We start from the raw sequence: 19,972 nt of genomic DNA on the forward strand, positions 1-19,972 counted from the left end.
CCGAGCAGAAACTTCCCACACAGAGCTTATTTCAGTCTGTGTCTGCAGCTGGGTGTGGCCCTACCTGTGTGTGTGTTTGAGGGCCTGGCACAGCTAGGAAACCCAGGCTGGTGGAAGGGGTGGAACCAGTGAAACAGCACATCTGGTGGCACCCTGGATGGGGCGTTCAACCCATCACACCAATGTTATACATATCTGAGTACTTTCCCCTCTTCATTTTCTCATTCAAATCCTTCCTTAAGACTCATCATCCTCCATGCCATCCTCAATATATGAGACAATTATTTCAACCTTTGTACAAATATTGAATCCTCTGTTGCAGGACAACCATGTCATGTACATGTACTAAGCTGAGTAACTGTGTGATAGTGTTGCTGGTGACTCTTTTCCTTTGTCACCTTAACTCCTGCACTGTTCATTATCCCCATAGGATTTTCGTGTCCAATATCAGATTGTATGCTCTCCAGGGCAAAGATCCTCTCGTCCTAGCTGTGCTCTGAGGTGCCTAGCACTGTAAAATAATAAATAGTAATTAGTAAGTAAGGAGTGCATTATTTTGCGTGGGAATTTCTGACATAAGTTTGAAGGATTGTTCCAGCAAATACTGTGTGTCATCCATTCATTGATCTCACAGTGATAATTCCCTGTTTGTTATTTTATTTCTGTTTCACATGCAAAATACTGAGAAAAAGTAAATGTCATCAAACCAAAAGTGACTAGCAATATTAAAAGCCCTTTAAAGGACACACATGCTTTAGTAGATCTGTAAATACTAAATGGGGAAAACATGGGTATGGTGTTACAGTAATGGACGATCAGTGTTGTGTGCGCCTTCGCTGGCGACAAAAAGAAGGAGAAAACTGTAAAACATAAGGATGAGACAGATGTCAAGCGTGGCATGTTGACTGATGAATACTCAACTGTTCTTCATCCATCAATGTAAACAGTGTACACTGAAGGGACCCAATCCGTTTCCCATTGAAACTAATGCTGATTACCATGTGCCTGTTCTGAAATGCCTGCAACAAAAGCTTTCAATTTGCCAAATTAAATAGAGCTGGGGATGTGGCACTCCAAGGGGTGTATCACTTTTCCGATGGGTTTCTAAGCAGGAGTTGGATATAACAAGTTATTCTCTTGAGGTTGATGCCCTAAAAGTTTCTGAAGTTGCTGTACACCCAGGAAGATAGCAGAAGATTAGTGGAATTTTGCAATTACAGCACCGCCATCATCACACATCTGAGATGGTTGCAGGCAGGAGGTTTGAAAAAGGTAGCAGAGATTAACCATTTCCAGGTCATAAAAGAAAATTAACTCTGCAAAATAAATTCAACCCTAGTGTTGTATGTGGTTCCAGCACCACTGAAATTAAAGAACATCCTTTTATGCTAGGGATGAATTTGAGCCTAAACCATAGTCATGATTCACCGATGGGGAGTCCTAGAGAGGAAAATGGGAGCATAAGACACCCAAAATACAATCACACAAGGCACTGTGGTGGCATTTCATAATCAAAATATTTTGGTTTTGTTTTTTTGCCAAAACCTCAAAATTTTCCACTGGAACTCCCTTAGCCTCCATATTCTGACCAGCTCTTTCTACCCATCTGCTAATGAGGGCAATGTTATCAGCCAGTTCAGTGGCTCACACTGCTCTCTCTGTCTCATATTGTCATTTGCTCTTTCTTTGTTGATTGTTTTCATGCATATACAAATAAAAGCTGTGGTTGGCTTTTTTGGGTATGGAAAACATAATGGTTACCAAAAAGGTCAATTTCTAGGTACGGTTAGGGGTGACTGACTCCCTCCTCTGGTCTGACAGCTGATCCATGGAGCAGTGTTGCTGTTGTCACTGTTTCAGAGTAGCCGCCATGTTAGTCTGTATTCTCAAAAAGAAAAGGAGGACTTGTGGCACCTTAGAGACTAACCAATTTATTTGTGACTGTAAGATGGTTGTTTGGTGTACGACCTGTTTGTCCCATGTCCTCACAATAAGCCCAAAAAGAAAAGGAGTACTTGTGGCACCTTAGAGACTAACCAATTTATTTGAGCATGAGCTTTCTGTAGCTCACGAAAGCTCATGCTCAAATAAATTGGTTAGTCTCTAAGGTGCCACAAGTACTCCTTTTCTTTTTGCAAAGACAGACTAACACGGCTGTTACTCTGAAACCTGACAATAAGCCCAGAATTTTCAAAAGTCCTCAGCTCCCTGTCAGGCACCAAAAACAATTGCCAGTGCACTTTTGAAGACCTGGTCCTTATTTTGATGCCTAAATGGGAACTGAGGACCTTTTATCATATGGCCGCATGTGTACGGGTGTGTTTTCTACAGCATACTCACATTCCCTCCCCAGCACCTCATTCATTAAACTGCTTATTTAATTTCCTGAATAAATACCTTTTAACATCTAGCAAAGACTGAAAATATTACATTTTAGCAGTGGGTTAACATAGGTGGGTTAACAAAAGCCAGCTGAACCATTACATTGCTGAAGCATTGCTTCCACCAGTAATGAGTCTCCATTAGCTAAACAGCAATATTTTAGGAATACAGTAAAAACAGGAGCAGTAATAGACACCGGTTTTTATTCAGGATACTGGGTGAATGGCAATTTTAGTAATACGACTCACAATTCTTGATAAATTTGATTATAAATCTGTCACCCTGAGCAGTTTCCCCTCCTACAGAAACATCTGGCCATTACTTTTTATTAAAGCTCCTGTATTTTGTTACTTGTAATCACCTTTATCTACAAGGTCATGCTTCAACAATGCAGCTGGCTATTGTTTAGGAGAGAACATCCGTTAGCTAGACATAAATATAAGTTTCTCCAAATAAAAGGAGCAATAATACATATTCTTTTCAATAGATGTGTATATTAATAGCACCAACAAAGGCAATGTAGCTTGTTATCTTTAGTGAAAAAAATTTAGGTTTTGAATTCTCATGCAATCAAATGAAATTTCAGTTTCTTGCACCAAAAAAATGGGCTATAATTTCAGAGACTTATAGAGAGACACAAAGAACGGGAGTTAAGATGCAAGTAAATATTTTCTCAGTAGCTTAGACTATTCAGTACAATGCAAATAAAAATAATCAGCTGTAAGATATTTCAAGGACTCATATGCCAGCTTTACTATTTAGATGTACAGCCCAATTGCATTTCAAACTAGAGTCAATTCGGTCATTGAGCTTTAAGGGAGCAGGATTGAGCCCCAATTATAAAAGTACTGTGAATAATTACTAGTGTATATGTTCACTACTGGCCATTACAGAATAGAATTAAAACTAATCCAGTTTGAGCCATAGGTCCTATACTATTTATAGTAGATTCTTCTGTGCTTTTGAAGCAGGTGGCTCTGAGGTCTATCCCCTCTGTGAACTTCTGAGTGGTACTGGTGTGCAGCACAGTGACAAAAAAACAGTCCACATGCACAAGGTATTTAGGTGCATTGAACTCAATGGGAATTAGGCACCTAAGTATCTTTATGAATCTGGGCTGTAATGTCTTAGCTGGCCACAGATTTGTATTTCTATCATGCCTTCCTTCGTAGGATCTCAGAGCTCTTTGCGAGCACTATTTAATCACGGAGAGGTGGGTAAATATGATTGTGAGAGCCACATGAAACTCAGTGAGGTTGGTTCACTGGAGTTTTTGCAAACCTGATCTTCAGTTTCATCCTGCTGTGTTCTGCTTTGAAGGGAAAACTAGTTGAAACTGCAGAGTTGTTTTTAACCTGATTTCATACTGGAATCATGAAAAATCATAAATCGGTTTCACATTGCTCAAAATCAGGTCTTGATTCCTTCAGAAGTACTGTGAACCTTGTAATGAAACCCTAAACCACGTGAGTTCTGTTAGATTTCAGGTTCCATAACTAAAGATTTACATGGGTTGAGTACTCATTTGACAGAGGGGAAAGTGAGGGACTCAGTGGTTAAGTGACTTGCACAAAGTTACTCAGCAAGTAACCTTGAAATAGAACTCAAGGATTAGATCCCGCTGGATCTCCAAGGGCAGGGGCTGGGAAATGTTGTGAGGCTGACCTTGTGTATGTCCCAGGAAATCATCCCTTCTATGTTTAGCAGTTTGAAGGATGCAGAGTGGCCAGTGACTTCAATAAAGTGACTCTAGATTTACACTGGTAATTGAGAGCAGTTTGGTTCATTATTAGGGCTGTCGATTAATCGCAGTTAACTCATGCGATTAACTCAGTTTAAAAAAATTAATCACGATTAATCGCACTGTTAAACAATAGAATACCCGTTGAAATGTATTAAATAGTTCTGGATGTTTTTCTACATTTTCAAATATATTGATTTCTATTACAACACAGAATACAAAGTGCACGGTGCTCACTTTATATTATTTTTATTACAAATATTTGCACTGTAAAAATGATAAAAGAAATAGTATTTTGCAGTTCATCTCATACAAGTACTGTAGTGCAAGCTCTATCGTGAAAGTGTAACTGACAAATGTAGATTTTTTTGTTTCATAACTGCACTCAAAAACAACAACAAAAAAAAGTAAAATTTTAGAGCCTACAAGTCCACTGAGTCCTACTTCTTGTTCAGCCTATTGCGAAGACAAACAAGTTTCTTTACATTTATGGGAGATACTGCTGCCTGCTTCTTATTTACAATGTCACCTGAAAGTGAGAACAGGCGTTTGTATGGCCCTTTTGTAGCCAGAGCTGCAAGGTATTTACGTGCCAGATATGCTAAACATTCATATGCCCCTTCATACTTCGACCACCATTCCAGAGGACATGCTTCCATGCTGATGTTCATTAAAAAAATAGTGCATTAATTAAATTTGTGACTGAACTCCTTGGGGGAGAATTGTATGTCCCCTGCTCTGTTTTACCCACATTCTGCCATATATTTCATGTTATAGCAGTCTTGGATGATGACCCAGCACGTGTTTGATTTACAAACACCGTCACTCCCGATTTCACAAAATGCAAAGAAAGTACCAATGTGAGATTTCTAAAAATAGCTACAGCACTCGACCCAAGGTTTAAGAATCTGTAGTGCCATCCAAAATCTGAGAGGGATGAGGTGTGGAGCATGCTTTCAGAAGTCTTAAAAGAACAACACTCAGATGCGGAAACTACAGAACCCGAATCACCAAAAAAGAAAATCAACCTTCTGCTGGTGGCATCTGACTCAGATGCAGAAAATGAACATGCTTGAGTCCGCTCTGCTTTGGATCGTTATTGAGCAGAACCCGGCATCAGGATGGACGTGTGTCCCCTGGAATGGTGGTTGAAGCATGAAGGGACATATGAATCTTTAGCGCATCTGGCATGTAAATATCTTGCAAAGCTGATTACAACAGTGCCCTGCGAACACCTGTTCTCACTTTCAAGTGACACTGTAAACAAGAAGCGGGCAGCATTATCTCCTGCAAATGTAACCAAACTTATTTATCTGAGCGATTGGCTGAAGTAGGACTGAGTGGACGTGTAGGTTCTAAAGTTTTACATTGTTTTATTTTTGAGGGCAGTTATTTTTTGTACATAATTTTACATTTGTAAGTTCAACTTTCATTATAGAGAGACTGCACTACAGTACTTATATTACATGAATTGAAATATACTATTTCTTTTGTTTTTTCACAGGCAAATATTTGTAATCAAAAATAAATATAAAGTGAGCACTGTACACTTTGTTTTGTAATTGAAATCAATATATTTGAAAATGTAGAAAACGTCCAAAAATATTTAAATAAATGGTATTCTATTATTGTTTAACAGCACGATTAATCGCGATTAAGGTTTTTAATTAATAATTTTTTTTAATCGCTTGACAGCCCTATTCATTATGGTACTTATCCAAAGTCCATTAAAGTCAAGGGGAATTTTCTATTGGCTTTAATACCGTTTAGATCAGGTTCTTTGTCTATTTATACACAAGATAATAATTCAATATGCGTCTGAATAGCTGCTGTTCAGATTAAGCTACACAGAAACAATCAATTTGTTGTTTAAATTAGAATAATCATACAGCGCCTACAGTACCTTGTCAAGCAAGCCTGAGCAATTAGCATTTGTGCATTGCTGTGCCTTCAAAATCAGGCAACTACTGTAAAGTGAAAAGCATTCACATAAGCTGCCACAATTTCATGTTGCCCACTTCTTCCTGAAATTATCCCCTTGCTATCAGACTCCAAAGGCCAAAGTGACCATGCTCTGTAGTTACCTATCATAGAGGCTTTGTACTGGTACGGGGGCAGCTTTCCACAACAGAAGGGAATATATTATGCATTCCCTCAGTAAGGTGGCCAGTCTACCATCGAGAATCTAAAGTCGTTTTTGTAATTTGCAATTCCAAATGGCTTCCCCTAGGCACTATTGCCTGCTTTGTGAATTAGCTTGAGCAAACTTATAAGTGCATTGAAGAGGTTTGATTAAGAGTTCATTAGAAGTGTAATTTATGTTGTGTGTCTGTTTGTGTGGAATAGCTGCCTTACAGTGACTCCTTTGGCACCCAGCGTAACTAAAGAGGATTAGTCAACTCTTTCATTTGGAAGCTGTTCTTTTACCTGTCAAACTGGCCTATTCTTGTCTGCGTGGGAGTGGGGGAAGGGAACTGTGAATTTTCAGCTCTCTGTTGTAATGCTCTGACTGCCTTAAACTTGAATTACATGCCAATATCCTGAAAAACTCCAGGAGCAGGATTTCCAAATTCTTGCTTCTCCCAGGCTTCCTTGCTGACCCCTTTCTGCAGCGAGGAAAGAACAGAGCACCTCGTGCATTGGAATGTGTTGTGCTGAATTATGGGTGAGGGGGCTTGACACAGTGCCAACTGAATTATTGAGAAGTGCTTTCTCAGCAGTCTGTAGTTGGGGAAGAAGGTGTTTGGGGCCGAATCCCCCCCATTGCTGAGTACCTCCTGAAAAATGCTAAGTGCCCTCAACTCCAAATAAGCCAATGGGAATTGAGGGTGCACAGCAACACGCAATATCAGACCCTTGGTTTTAAGCTTGTTGGGGAAGGGATTTAGCTCCAGACTCTCAAAGGGAGTTAGGCGCCTAAAGAACATTGAGTCTATAGCCCTGACTGTAATGTACCTCTCACACTACAATGTTGCCGTTATACAAATAAAATAAAGGGAGTTAAAAAATCTTCACTACGCTCCCTTCAGTGTGGGACCCTCACCAACATTTCATTGATTTAAATAGAGGTAGCATCTCCAGCAATTGAAGGGTCTGCCAAATTCCTCTAAGGAAACTGACTAATAACAATAACTTCTACTGCAGCCAGGAGCATGCAGTAGCACTGAAAGTTGCTATAGATCAGCTGTGCCCTCTACAAGTGTGTGTCACAGTAATCAGTGGGAATTACTCCAGGAGCCCTCTGGAGACATGAGAAATTTCGGCTCAGCAAAATAGAAATATTTGTGTGCTTCCAAAAATCCTGTGTGGACATTTCAGTCCAAAATTACAGGATTAAGCCCATTCCTCAAACCATGATAAATTCAGTTTGGACACAACAGCAAGCAGCATGATTCTGTTTTAACACAGAATTTACCCATAAAGTGCTAGACTAAAAGCAAGTCCTGGATCTGTGGTGACACTAGCATCCCTGGAAATGGAAATGAATTCCCTGCAGCATTTGCCGTGCTTATTATGAGACATATTAACACACTGCTACAAGGTGTGGTGAATTTATCGGTGAGAGATCATGGCTGCACTTACAGTTAATTAGAATTGCTAGTGTAGTAAAAGTCTCAGACTTTTCTTGGATCAATTCACATTCCGCTGCATAATACAAACAGGCAGGGGAAATTTATTTTTATTCACGTTTCCAGAGGTTTGAGGAAAATAGTAGTCCCACAGTATGACAAGCACTGAGTGTGCAGACAGTGCTGTGCCACCTCCCAGAGCAGAGTGAGCCATAAAAAAGGACGTGCCTGGATGAAAGTACATTGTAATCTTCAGCATTAAATGTAAAAGAGAAATATGACTGGCTGAGCAAATCTACTGCCAGCTTCTCTCCAGCCTCCTGTAATTTTCTGTTCTCTTCCCTTTCTACAGATATCGCCCACCTTAGTTATTTTCCTTCCTATTTTTATTCTTTACTTTTTTCTTCTTCTATTTGGCAATTGCTCTATTCTATTATTTTTTACTGTGGCTTTCCAACTTTAGCTCTTTGTTGTTTTTGTAATGTGCTGACTGGTGCACATACAGAAAAAATGCCTACTACTGCTGCTAGATCACGGAATTACTCCCTTAGCTTAAGTGGTAGAGTCTGTACTGTGCTGCTAAAATCCTGAGTTCTATCCTCAGTGATAATTTGTGATGGGTGAGTTGTTATAGTCAGTTGCTGTTGGTTGTGCCATCTTGGCTGCGCCTACTTATAGTGTTTTAAAACAAGTGAGTTTTGTACATTTGAGAGAATAAGGGGCATATCACCCCAATTTGGGAGAGGATGAAAAACTGGCAAACCCTAATGAAGGGAATGAAATGGGAGAACGCCACTTGTGTGGCATTGGCTCTCCGCTCTCAGACCTCAGAAGATCCTCTGCAGGCAATTGTTCTCCTTATTTGCATGGAGATGTGAGGGCCTTTCCACATCTTGTACCTCACTCTGTGGGACGTTAGTGACTCAATTAGTGATGATCTTCTCCTCATAACTTGTATGCTTTTTCTCACTGCTATTTGAATCCTGCACTGCTCCCTGGCAGGCAAGGAGCTGGATGCTAGTGCAGAGCCAGAGCCTCTACAGATTCCTCATAGACCTCAGTGGACTCTGCTGGTTTGAGGGCCAGCCTTATGTGGGGAGACAATCCACGGCCTTGAAAAGGTAGAATACGAAGGCAACTCACTTCCTGTACCCTGTGTTGTACCCTATCCCCCAGCCTGCATAGGAGATGATATGGCCCTAAAACACTTAGGATTTCAATGCATGCTCTGGATGGGGGAGCTAGAGGGAGGCTATGGTTTTGTTTTGAGTAAAATACAATTGAATCTTTACCTCATTCTGAAAACTGACTCTGATCACCCCTTTCTGTGTTCGTGGCTTCCATCGGTATCCGGAGGTCACTGTAGCATTATTGCTCCATTTTGAATTACCATCTGTTAAGCAGGATGTTTCTTTTCCAGGAAAACCCATCTAATTGCATTTTGGGAGAGGTCTGAGTGGCTCGTTGATATGAAATACTGTCCTGTATGCCAAGTATCAGACGCGTAGCTGTGTTAGTATGTATCCACAAAAACAAAATCTGTTAGTCTTTAAGGTGCCACTGGACTCCTTGTTGTTTTTGTCCTGTATGCTCACTCAGCACATATGAAATGAAGCAGAGCACCTTTGTGCTGATGTACAAGGAGGCCTGCTGTATGACCACTAACTAAGAGCTAAATTCTGACTGTGTGAACCAGAAGCACAATGAGGCATGGGCGGTTTCTGAATATTGCTACTTTGGGACATTTCTGCCTGCACAGGACAATTACAGACAAGTGACCAAAGGAGGATGCAAGAGGCAACTTGCTGAGTAATATACCTTGGGCCCCCCCATATCTGCCACTGGCTACTGTCACAAGATAATGTCCCAGGACAGATGGCTTCAGGATAAATGTCAGTAGAGGCCTTCTCCTCTAGGCTCAGATCCAGCCCGAGTTCGGCTTGTTTAGTGGCCTAGGTGAAAGCATTTCAATTGTGTCTTTAGTGGATAGGTGCCCACATGACAAACATCACTGCTGTTGTCATTAATTAGACTCCCTTCTTAGCAGTATGCATAGGCAGACTGGGGACTGAATGGGTCATGGTTACTGAACTATCCTTTTAACCTGTGGTTTCTCCAGCAGGAAGTACAGTAGGGGAAGCAGGTACTTCCTTGCCTGGTCTCTGAATAAACAGAGGATGCTCAGTCACCAAAGCTGCCAAGCTGTCAAATAGCAAGTGTATTAAAAACTCAGCAAAAATAAAATAAAAATCCAAACCAACATGATGGCAGCACAAGACTCTGTGCACCTCCCTAACTTAAGATACAGCAAGAAGGGGCTGCAGCTGAGCTAAGTGAGTGTGATTAACATTGCAATTGACAAAGCTTATTTTCCCTTCTCTAATTAAAAAAAAAAGTTAATTGAGCCCAGAAGTAGGAAGAAAGACTGTGAGTGTCTTCTGCACGAAAGTCTCATCACACTAAATGCACTGAAGATGCTGTTCAGGATCCATTCCTTAGTGAGAAATGTGGATCTTAGTGAACAGTGGATCTGTAAGTATCAGACCCCTTGTCTCAGTCCCTTGAGAAAAGGGATGCACAGGACCCCAGTTAACTTCATGGGAACCTATGCACATGTGAAGGATTCCTTTTCTGCCAGCCCATAGTGGCTCACCCATGCAATGCCTTCTGTTTAGCAACTGTATTAAGCACTCTAGTTACTGGCCTGTCATCTCCTGTTAGTATATAACAACTGATATTACAACAGTGAATATTAATTTGGCAACCCAGGGTCTGGATAGTTCCTTCTGTGCTGCCCCTGTGGGGAAGGTCTTTATTAGGTGCTTGAGATTGGCTTCCCTTTTATTTTATTTTTATTTTATTTTATTTTATTACAAATAAAACAGGTCATGGGAAATGCCTCCATGCTCCCGCTTTGAAAACAGTATGGGCACAAGAGAAATGTGATCACGTTAAACTCTTTGTGGATAAAGTCTAGTTGAGCATGAAGATGCATGAGACTCACTAATCCAACAGCCACAGGGCAGCATGCTCTAGTTTGTACATGTGACTGATAAAGCCTATGTCTGTATGATGTAAATTGTTTGGGGCCTTGTTCAAGAAAAAGATCTGTGGTCATCATTTTCTTCTACCACTTTTGCACAGACCCTTCTTGCCTCTGCCCATTCCTTCTTTTTTCTTGTCCTATTCTAATAAAAATAAAGTATGGTAAAGAAAACCATTGACGCTATTTTGTCGTTTGCACAGTGTGCTAGCTTTTTTGCACAGCTCAAATGCAAGGTCCATTTTTAAAAACAGATATTGATTTTTGCATGCAAAATTATCTGTGTGCAGGTGCTAAGAAGTTACTGCACTTGCATTTGGCGCATACGGTTGTGTGCTTATAACTCACAGAAAGTTATGAGTGACTGGTTTTGTACTTACCTGTGTGTGCAGATGCATACATGCAGACACAGAAACAGACACACACACACAAATATCTCAGGCATAAATTAAGGGTTTATTTTTAAAAAATGTAGCCTTAGCTGTCACCAATTTTTGGCTGGTGGGAAGTACTTGCTATTTTTCTTTAAATGATTTCATATGAAGACACTTTGCTGCCTCCTTTCCCCCAAATCTACCACCATTGATCAAAATAGTTTCAAGAATCTTTAAGAAGTGTCCAGGCCTAAAACAAGCTACTGCATGTTTTTTTTCCATGTACCTGTTGTTCTCCCTTCCACTGCCGAATACTCTGCATATAACCAGTTGAAACTACTCCTGCAGAGGCCTGACTCAGAACAACAGAGGCGTATCACTGATTTCCATTTTAAAATCATGCTGTCTGAATAAAATTAATTTCCCATGTGCAAAGAATGAAGCAACAAAGAAAATAAGGATATAACATATAAGCACCTCAGGGACTTGTAATCCCAGTAACACGTTAGGTGAGGATCTGGTGACTGAATTATGATTTCCTGATGGCTCTGAGTCTTGTTTCATGAGGGGACTCAGTATCAAATAGAAGATGGGAGAAAGCGATGCCTACACCCCATCCTCCCCCTCCACACCCAGTTTCTCCTGTGGGATCTGACACCTGAGCCTAGGAAAAGATTCCTGCTCAGTGCCTTAGTGGGAGATGAAACCATGCCAATTTGTGGTTGTCTAGGGGGGAGATTTTAGCTTCAGCCCTCAGTATTTAATCCCATTTATACCTTGCAATGGGAACACGAGGACACAGACTTGGGTATCCAAGTGTTTTTAAAGCAAGCAAGCTTACACATAGAGCACTTCAACCTTTATAGGAGGTTTTAGCTTTGCGGATAAATGAAGGGAGCCCTCCAGTCACGCATACACGTTTATTGTCATCTTATCACCCATATCTTCTCTCTCCCAGCCACTTGCTGCCAGTTAACACCTCTGCACAGCAATTTCCTCCAAAGCCAGCGCACCTCATTATCTTCTTTAATTGGCTCTCCAAAACGTCAGGCTGCAGAGAGCTATGAAAGCCCTGATGTGCGCCGAAGCAGGGTCTTGTGCTGACAAAGCAGAACTCTGTGCAGCTAGCACTGGTCCCTGCTCTCACGTGAGAGAGAGAGAGATGCAGCTAACAAAGACTATTCCAAGGAAGAACAGTATAAACCAGTGGCATGTTTATAGAAATATGTTCATTCAATCATAGAGGGCCAGCTTCCCTAAGTATATTATTCCAATGACACTATTCAACGAGTGAGGTATTTCTCACTGTTAAGTAGAGCTGGTGAAATTTTTTGTTAGAAATTTTTTTTCAGCTCTGACTCTAAAGAGATCGCAATATAATCCAGAGAAAACTCTGATGTGGAACAGCTGCAGGCAAGAGCGGACCTGTGTGTTTCAGGGCGTTTTCAGAAAACACTAGTTTTTAGAGTTGTAAGTGACCCATATGACTGTACTAAAGAAGACAGGTGCAAGCCATAGACTGGAGCCCAACTTGGATATGGATTTAGGAAATCTCAAAGTCTGAGTAATATTCAGGTCCAGAGTCTGGCCCATTATGGTGTTAGGAGTCAATTGCAAGATTTTGGGTTCAGCTCCAGCGTTGTTGTTGTTTGTGGTTGTTCAGATCTGAGGTTTTTTAGCTCAGAGCTATCTCCAAAAACTAGTTGACTCACTAAAGAACTCTTTCTTTAAAAGGACAACGGGCCTGATTTTTAAATATGGCCCCTTTTTAGCACATATGTGCAACTGCAGGAACAAATAATCAGTTTTAGATATGTGACTGACTGACTGTGCCCACAAAATTGGAGGCTGAATTGAGAGCCCTATAATATGTAACTGCAAACAATAATCCTTTCCTTAGGGTAAAGCAAAGCGTCTGATCAGCTAAATTTAACTCTGAATGCTACTAGGTTGATTTGTTGAGACTCAATATAGTCAATCAATAAGTCTCTGCTCATAAATAGCACTTGCAAAAGTGCTGAATAAAGTAAAAAACCAAGCTCCATTTTTTTGCTCCATTTCAGATAAACAGAAAAACCATGAGAACATCCACGTTAATGTCAAACTAAACTGCAAAAAACCCAGTGGAGCTTTTAAAAAATGATAAATAAATGCTCACAATAGCCATGTACACATACTAAGAAGTCAACTGTCCTGTGACTCTCTCATCGTCTAGACTTTTAACAGAATTTGAGCCAAAAAGACGAATACTGTATATCAACCTCCAGTTACTGGATTTCCCCCCTCCCCCCGATAATTCAGTGGGATTGATCTGGGCACCAAACTTCCTTAGGCATCTTTGAAAATCCCAAATATAATATTTTTCTTTAAACAAATCATTGCTTGAAATATCCTTTTTCTCATCAGTGCATATTATCATCCATTAAAGCATTCACTATTCAGTGTGTACAATGCATCCCTTTCTGTGCCTGGGCTCCGGAGGATAGCAGTCCTTTATAGCTACAATCTAGGGAATTCAGGGCCAGAGTTTCACCGAAAGCTGCAGATTGGCACCAAGTAGGATTTGCAAAAGTTCCTAAGTGCCTAACTCCCATGACTTATTTTTTAAGGTGCAATATCTTAAAATCTGTCACAGAACTAGTAATGAAGTCTGTACACCATTAGAAGGACAAGCTCCTACATGCCAAATACTGCAAGGCATTGCAAAATGAGAGACCTTAATCACTGGAGATGTTTTCACCTTTAATCCTGGACTGCATATAGTAAATTCTGGATTTTAGACAACTCTAAGTTTCATTCCTGGTGTGCTATTGCATTTTTGTCTGATATGATCCGCTGTTACCATTCAGGGCTAAAACATGCTTAGACTGCTTTGGGAAATGGGGAAAGGGTTGAAAGAGGAAGGATAGGGAATTGGGGAGTGGACAGTGCTCAAGGAATAAGGTCAAGAGTGGGGCATTCAGGAGCAGTAATCATTGTGAAGGCAGATCCAGGTAAGCTTTCCTGGATTACTACTCTGATCCATCTGTGTATGCTAATGTAACTGGGTTTCAGACCAAAGATTTTCTCCCAAACTCAGTAATGAAGCACATATGAAATAATAATAATCTGATGCTCTAGAGCAGTGATACTCGGACTGTGGCTCGTGGGCCCCAAGTGGCTCTTTAATGTGTCTCTGCAGCTCTTTGTGGCACATGATATTAAAACACTGTGTGATTTCATTATTAACCAATCTAAGCTTTAACCAATCAGGATGCTTTTACTATGTTATTAATCAATTAAGTTATCAACTTGCACTAAGTTATTAACTTATTTGCAGGGAGAATAATATATAGATATAGCTGTATAGAAACTAAATATTTCCCCTGTCATACTGCTTAAATATTAATAGTACTGTAGCAAATGAAACAATGAATTTGCCCTTCTGTGGCTCTTTTGGGTAATGCCACTGAAGTCTGAAGATCACTGCTCTAGAACATTAATATAGATGACTCAAAACATCAAACAAACCAGTGAGATTCGTTTAGGTTCCTTGTTCAAAATCCTATGTGTCAATATTTTGTTGGCTTTATTTTTTCTTGTTGTTGGTTCTGGGGTAAGAGGAGATTCTTTTCTGCATGTGACCAAGTCCTGTCTTGAATATTTGGCCACTTTTCTGGCCCGTTAATCCTCCTTTCCAGAATTCCACCACCATGGCATCTGAGATAAAAGCAATGTTCAGGAGTCAGTCAGCAGGAGCAGTCCACGCCCTGAGCACTAGTCACCCCACCAAAGCAACCCCCTCAGGCCACCTCCAAACAATGGGCTGGATGCTCCAGCTGGTTTGTGATACTCTGGCGCCACAAAGCAGCCACAAACGTGATTCATCCAGAAAGTCAAACTGGGATTACAGTCACCAGTAGAGCTGGCTGGGAATTTTTAGACAAAAGTATTTTTTTAATCAGAAAATGCCGACTAGTCAAAACCAAAACTTTCCATGGGAAAGGCTCAGTTTCAACTAATTTCTGACCTGGAAAAAAATTTGAAAAGAATAAAAGTTTTGAAATTGTCACTATGATTCATTTCAATGTTGTCTAAATGAAACATGTCAGTTTTCCAATTTGAAATGATTTCTCTATTTCAAAATTGAAAGTAGTTTCAGTTAAAAAAATAAATGGTCAAAATCAAAGCATTCTGTTTCATTTGATCTCCCCCCGCCCAAAAAAAAGGTGCCCCATATTTTCAGTTTGTGATTTTGTTTTTAAGATTTTGACTTTTCGTCCCAATTCAAGATGGGAAAATTTTTCAAAATCTCAAAATTTTTCATGGGATAGGAAAACAATTTCCTTTCAGCTCTATTTGCCAGTGCAATGCAAAGGGGACATGGATGAGTCTAGCCCAATATATAGAGAGAGTAGCTTGGGCTGAAGAATTCAGATCCACATATTAAGCACCCTGAAGCTGTGACATTTGGATTCAGTTCCAGGTTTGAATTCCAACCCCACGCCCCACCAATTCCCAAACATTCAAGGAGGTTCCGATAATAATTGATTTATATATCTTCCTAGGTGTGTACGTCAGAGCAAATAGAAAGATAAGGTCCATGCCACAAAGATCTTAAAACCTGCCCAAAATGTATATTAGTAAAGCATTTTAATTGATCCAGATAAGAACATTCAGAGATGATGGAAAGAGAGATCCCCCTGTTAGCCCCAGAAACTCCCAATCCATTTATAAGATTGCTGAAATCCACATTATTTGTATTTGTAAAGGATAAAGCATTAGTCTCTGCTGGACCCATCATACAGTCATTTAATCTGTCTTGAATTTATCTCCCTGCAGGCCTCATTACGGGGGAAAGATGTAAAGCACTCTTTCTAAAACAGGCAGAAAAGGTGTCCTTAATTATGCAATGGCTGCCTAGTTTGAAGGCCACTGAACATGAAAGATTCCCAGTATATCAAAGTCATAGAAAAAGCGGGGCAAAATAACCTGGCACTAAGCCATTGTAAAAATGAAGGGTTCAACTTTCCTTCTCTGCTATAGATTTGTCCAGTCTAATAGTTGCTCACTGGGCTGTCAAAGGGTGGTTTAAAATCTCCACCGGAAATGTCATGAGGCAACTTGAACCTTTTAGATTAGGCACTTGATTCTGTACATTTACTGGTGCATGGAAATGTTGCCATTGACTTCAGTGGGGGCAGGGGTGCGTTGTGTGGGAACAGTCTTTCTCCTAGACTAAGTGAATATACAGTGTTGCTTACTGCACCAACCTGGGGATCTGGGGAAGACTAATACAATAGCATTCAATCACAGAATATCAGTCAACTATACTGCCTATCACCTTGAGGAATGAGTCAGTTAATTCATTAATGTTCTTCTTGTTCTTTGAATGGTGCCCAAAATACCACAGTGAATGGTGGGTAGAGAGCCTGAGAAATCACAGCTCCCCAGATTGAGTCTATATATTTCAGCAGTCCTAACAAGCACTTGACAAACTCACTATAACCCATCTTAATTTCCTTTCTCAGTGGAGTGCCACTAAAAAACATCATTTAGCACAAGTGCATTTTAATTTAAACTAAACATACTCACCTCACTATATATCAAGTGCTTGTTTCTTTTTTGTGAGTGGTGTATGCTGAAAGCACATTGGTACCCACAAGCCACCTAACCTTCGAGAATCATCTCTTTGCATTACATCTCTGCTCTCTATTCAGTAGCATTCAGATTTCTGCAATTTGACTGCATCGGAGCTCAGTCATAGAAGATGCATGTAACCACAAACATGTTTTGACAGCTAAGTTTGGATACAAACAGGAACAGTTCGGAGTGAGAAAAACAAAACCCAGAGACAGCTAGAGGAAGTGATGAAGAAGCCCGGCCAAATAGGTGTTTTCTCTGTTATCAAATACAAAGGGAAATATCTCATCAATGTACAAAGATTTTAAAAAGGCAATTTGCTAATTCGAGTAATAATTTCTCTACTGAATCCCAGGTTATGAAGAAAATGGAGAGCTCCAAATCTGGACTGCTTATTCTTCTCCCAAAATACAAATTCTTCCTCAGGTTCAGATAGGAAAGGAACTTGGGGTCTGAGCTAAGAAGGCTAGTTGGAGAGATGGCATTAGAGAAGTGAAATATAAACAGAAGACTCCTGCAGTCCTGAATCAGGCAGAACTCCTGAGTTTTTCAGGAACGAGGAGAACAGGATGTGGCCATATACACATTTGCTGGACACCACTATAGTAAAATGCCCAACTCTCAGATCCTCAAAGATATTTAGGCACCTATCTCCCATTGATTCTGCTTGTGTCTGTGACATACATGTATTTGTGGAACACAAATAACGGCACCAATCTCTACATTCTGTAACACAGACGGCATTCTCTGCAGCTGGAACATGGCACTGCATTTAAAGTGAACCCCCAAAATCGTTCCTTCCTAGTTGTTTAATGATTTCTTACTCGTGTTGCAAAAGGCGCTTAAAAGCACATTCCATGCAGTTAATCACAAGCACTAAAGATTCATGCAACCTTCAGTTTATAACACAGTTTTATACAAGGAATCGCCAACCAATATGGTTTTCAGTAAATTAATTCTGTTGAAATCCAGATTAAACAAACAAGCAATAATCCAGTTTTTGCAGTTTAGGGCTGATTTGTAATCTCACTTACATTGGTGAATCATCGGGAATTGCTCCAGTATTAACCAGGTGTGAAATCGGTTTCTGCCCTCGCTGTTTTTCTTCTAGCCTTTGTATTTTAATAGCACATTATCCTTGCAGGCAATGGAAAGGGCAGGTGATGAGAAAAAAAATAAATAAAAAAGCCAATGCATCAACTCCACTGTCATTAAACTGATCCCAACCAAGAGAAAATGCCCAGGGCAGACCAGCACCTATCCAGATTTTATCTAATGACAGACACTGTAGAGGTGCTTATGAATGCTGCCAAAATGGAGGCATGGTTTGGATTACAAGATATTGGAAATCAGACCAGAGAAAATACAGAAGGACCGTGAATTCAAGATCATATGAAAGGACTACAATTGTGTCTTGACTCTGTGACCCACTAAGGTACAATACTAAAGTATCCTACGACAGAGGACAGACAGCTAATAAATCTCACCCCTGTATATATATATTACTCTACTGAGATGTCATCAGCTTAGAAGGAAATTTTGTGGACTTCCCTCCATTTGAGACCTGACCTTTGCCATACATCCTATGCTGGGGGCTCTGTTCATCCATTTGAGTTAATCATTGTAAATGTATTTACGACAATGATGATAAATCATCTTGACATTTATAAAGTGTTTACATTTAAATAAAGGGGTGTGTGTATATATGTGTATAGTATTCAACATAGATATTGTATTCAGCAATATGCTGCATTATTTTGGATAGTTACCTGAACACTCGGGTAGTAGTTTGATTTTAGAAGACATATCAAAGTCCTTCACAAGCTCCAGCAACCACCTCTCAAGTGGAAGGTCGCTCACAAGCAGTAACAGAATGCTACAAAGTCGTTGTATTCTCAAAAGACACCAGGGTAAACTCTTACAAACAGAGAGAATAACATCCATATGGGATGAGTCCCTGGCTTTCAAGGACTCATCCTACACAGATCACATGAAGATATCTCAAGTACTTTGTTTTAAACATTGCTCAATAAATAGAACATTTTTGCATTTCAGTGTGGCAAATAATTATCATTGATTATCTCACTGCTCCCTGAAAATAACAATACCAATTATTTTATAATAGAACTCGGAGGGCTCATGTATTGCTCATGATCAGAGCTACTCTCTGTAACTAGAAAAGGAAGGCTAAGTACTATTGCGGGGAAATGTTCCTCTCAGACCTTATGCCTGATCACCCTTCCTTGGTATGTAGCAAGGTGTGCAAGGTAGTTTCTTTCCAGCACAGGTAAAAGTGGGATGCAGGTAATGCTAACGGCTAGGCATAGTCCACTGAACTGAACAACAGTAAGTCTCAAGCTACTTGTGCACCCAACTCATATTCAATGGTGAAGTTTCATGCTGATCCCAGATACCAGTCTCAGGACTGTCACAGACAACTTCAGGTGATATTTTTCCCATCAGTTTGACTCTGCGATATGGGTGCAAATATGTAAGACTGATAGTGACACACACAGAATTGTTCCAGTAATGGTCTATACTGTTGAAGAAACAAAGCTGGGGCATGTAGGGAAAAGATGAGTAGAAGACACTCTGATGAATATTATTTTTCATGGCAAAATATCTGCTCTTGTAGTGTTTTTACCATTGACGAGATATTTGAGTCACTGAAGTATCATCTAATGCTGCACCCCTCAAAAAGTAGGATTTTTCCCCCATGGCTCCAGGGAGTCTCTACTTATTCTTTGCACATTTCTAAAGATGCATGGGCAGCTCCTCAGCTGGTATAAATCAATAGACTTCAACGAAGCTACACCAGTTCACAACAGCTGAGGATTTAGTCTGTAGATTCAGTTATCAAAACATGTAGTTAAGACCACTGTCAGCCCAATCTTTAGTTTTAAGCCATTACTCTTGTAATAGGCGATACCATAGATCCTAGCTGGGTTGTAATTTTGGTCCGTCAAGTCAGTGTCCTGTCCTTAGCAGTAGATGATACCTGATTCTTCAGGGAAAGGCCCAGTTCAAAATAAACCTGGCCCAATTACACAATACTGTATATAGGAGGAATCCTTCATGATCCCTGTATTAATTAACTTATTAAGGTCCAGGTTCTGATCTCAGTTACACCAGTATAAGACCAGAGTCTCTCTTCTGAAGTCCATGGAGTTACTTGGTATAAATGATGGTAGAATTTGTAGAAAACAAAATTAAAGATGGGGTTGCATGAATTTAGATTGAA

At 40.1% G+C, this 19,972-nt stretch overlaps 1 protein-coding gene across 5 annotated transcripts in view; it reads right to left on the minus strand.

The window, feature by feature from the left end:
• The window catches only part of JAKMIP2 (janus kinase and microtubule interacting protein 2), a 115,002-nt gene that overhangs the window by 67,289 nt on the left and 27,741 nt on the right, over positions 1–19,972 (minus strand). For 2 of the 5 annotated variants that reach the window (XM_073355759.1, XM_073355760.1), the window contains exon 2: positions 14,620–14,808. The exons of 2 other annotated variants lie outside the window; for them this stretch is intronic. The gene's annotated coding sequence lies outside the window, so the exon portion shown is untranslated. Of the gene's footprint in view, positions 1–14,619; positions 14,809–16,683; positions 16,713–19,972 lie in introns of those variants that run through there. One more of the 5 variants, XM_073355761.1, reaches the window with a different exon arrangement.

The sequence above is a fragment of the Lepidochelys kempii genome, chromosome 8 (genome assembly GCF_965140265.1).
Source record: "Lepidochelys kempii isolate rLepKem1 chromosome 8, rLepKem1.hap2, whole genome shotgun sequence".
NCBI classification, from domain to species: Eukaryota; Metazoa; Chordata; order Testudines; family Cheloniidae; genus Lepidochelys; species Lepidochelys kempii.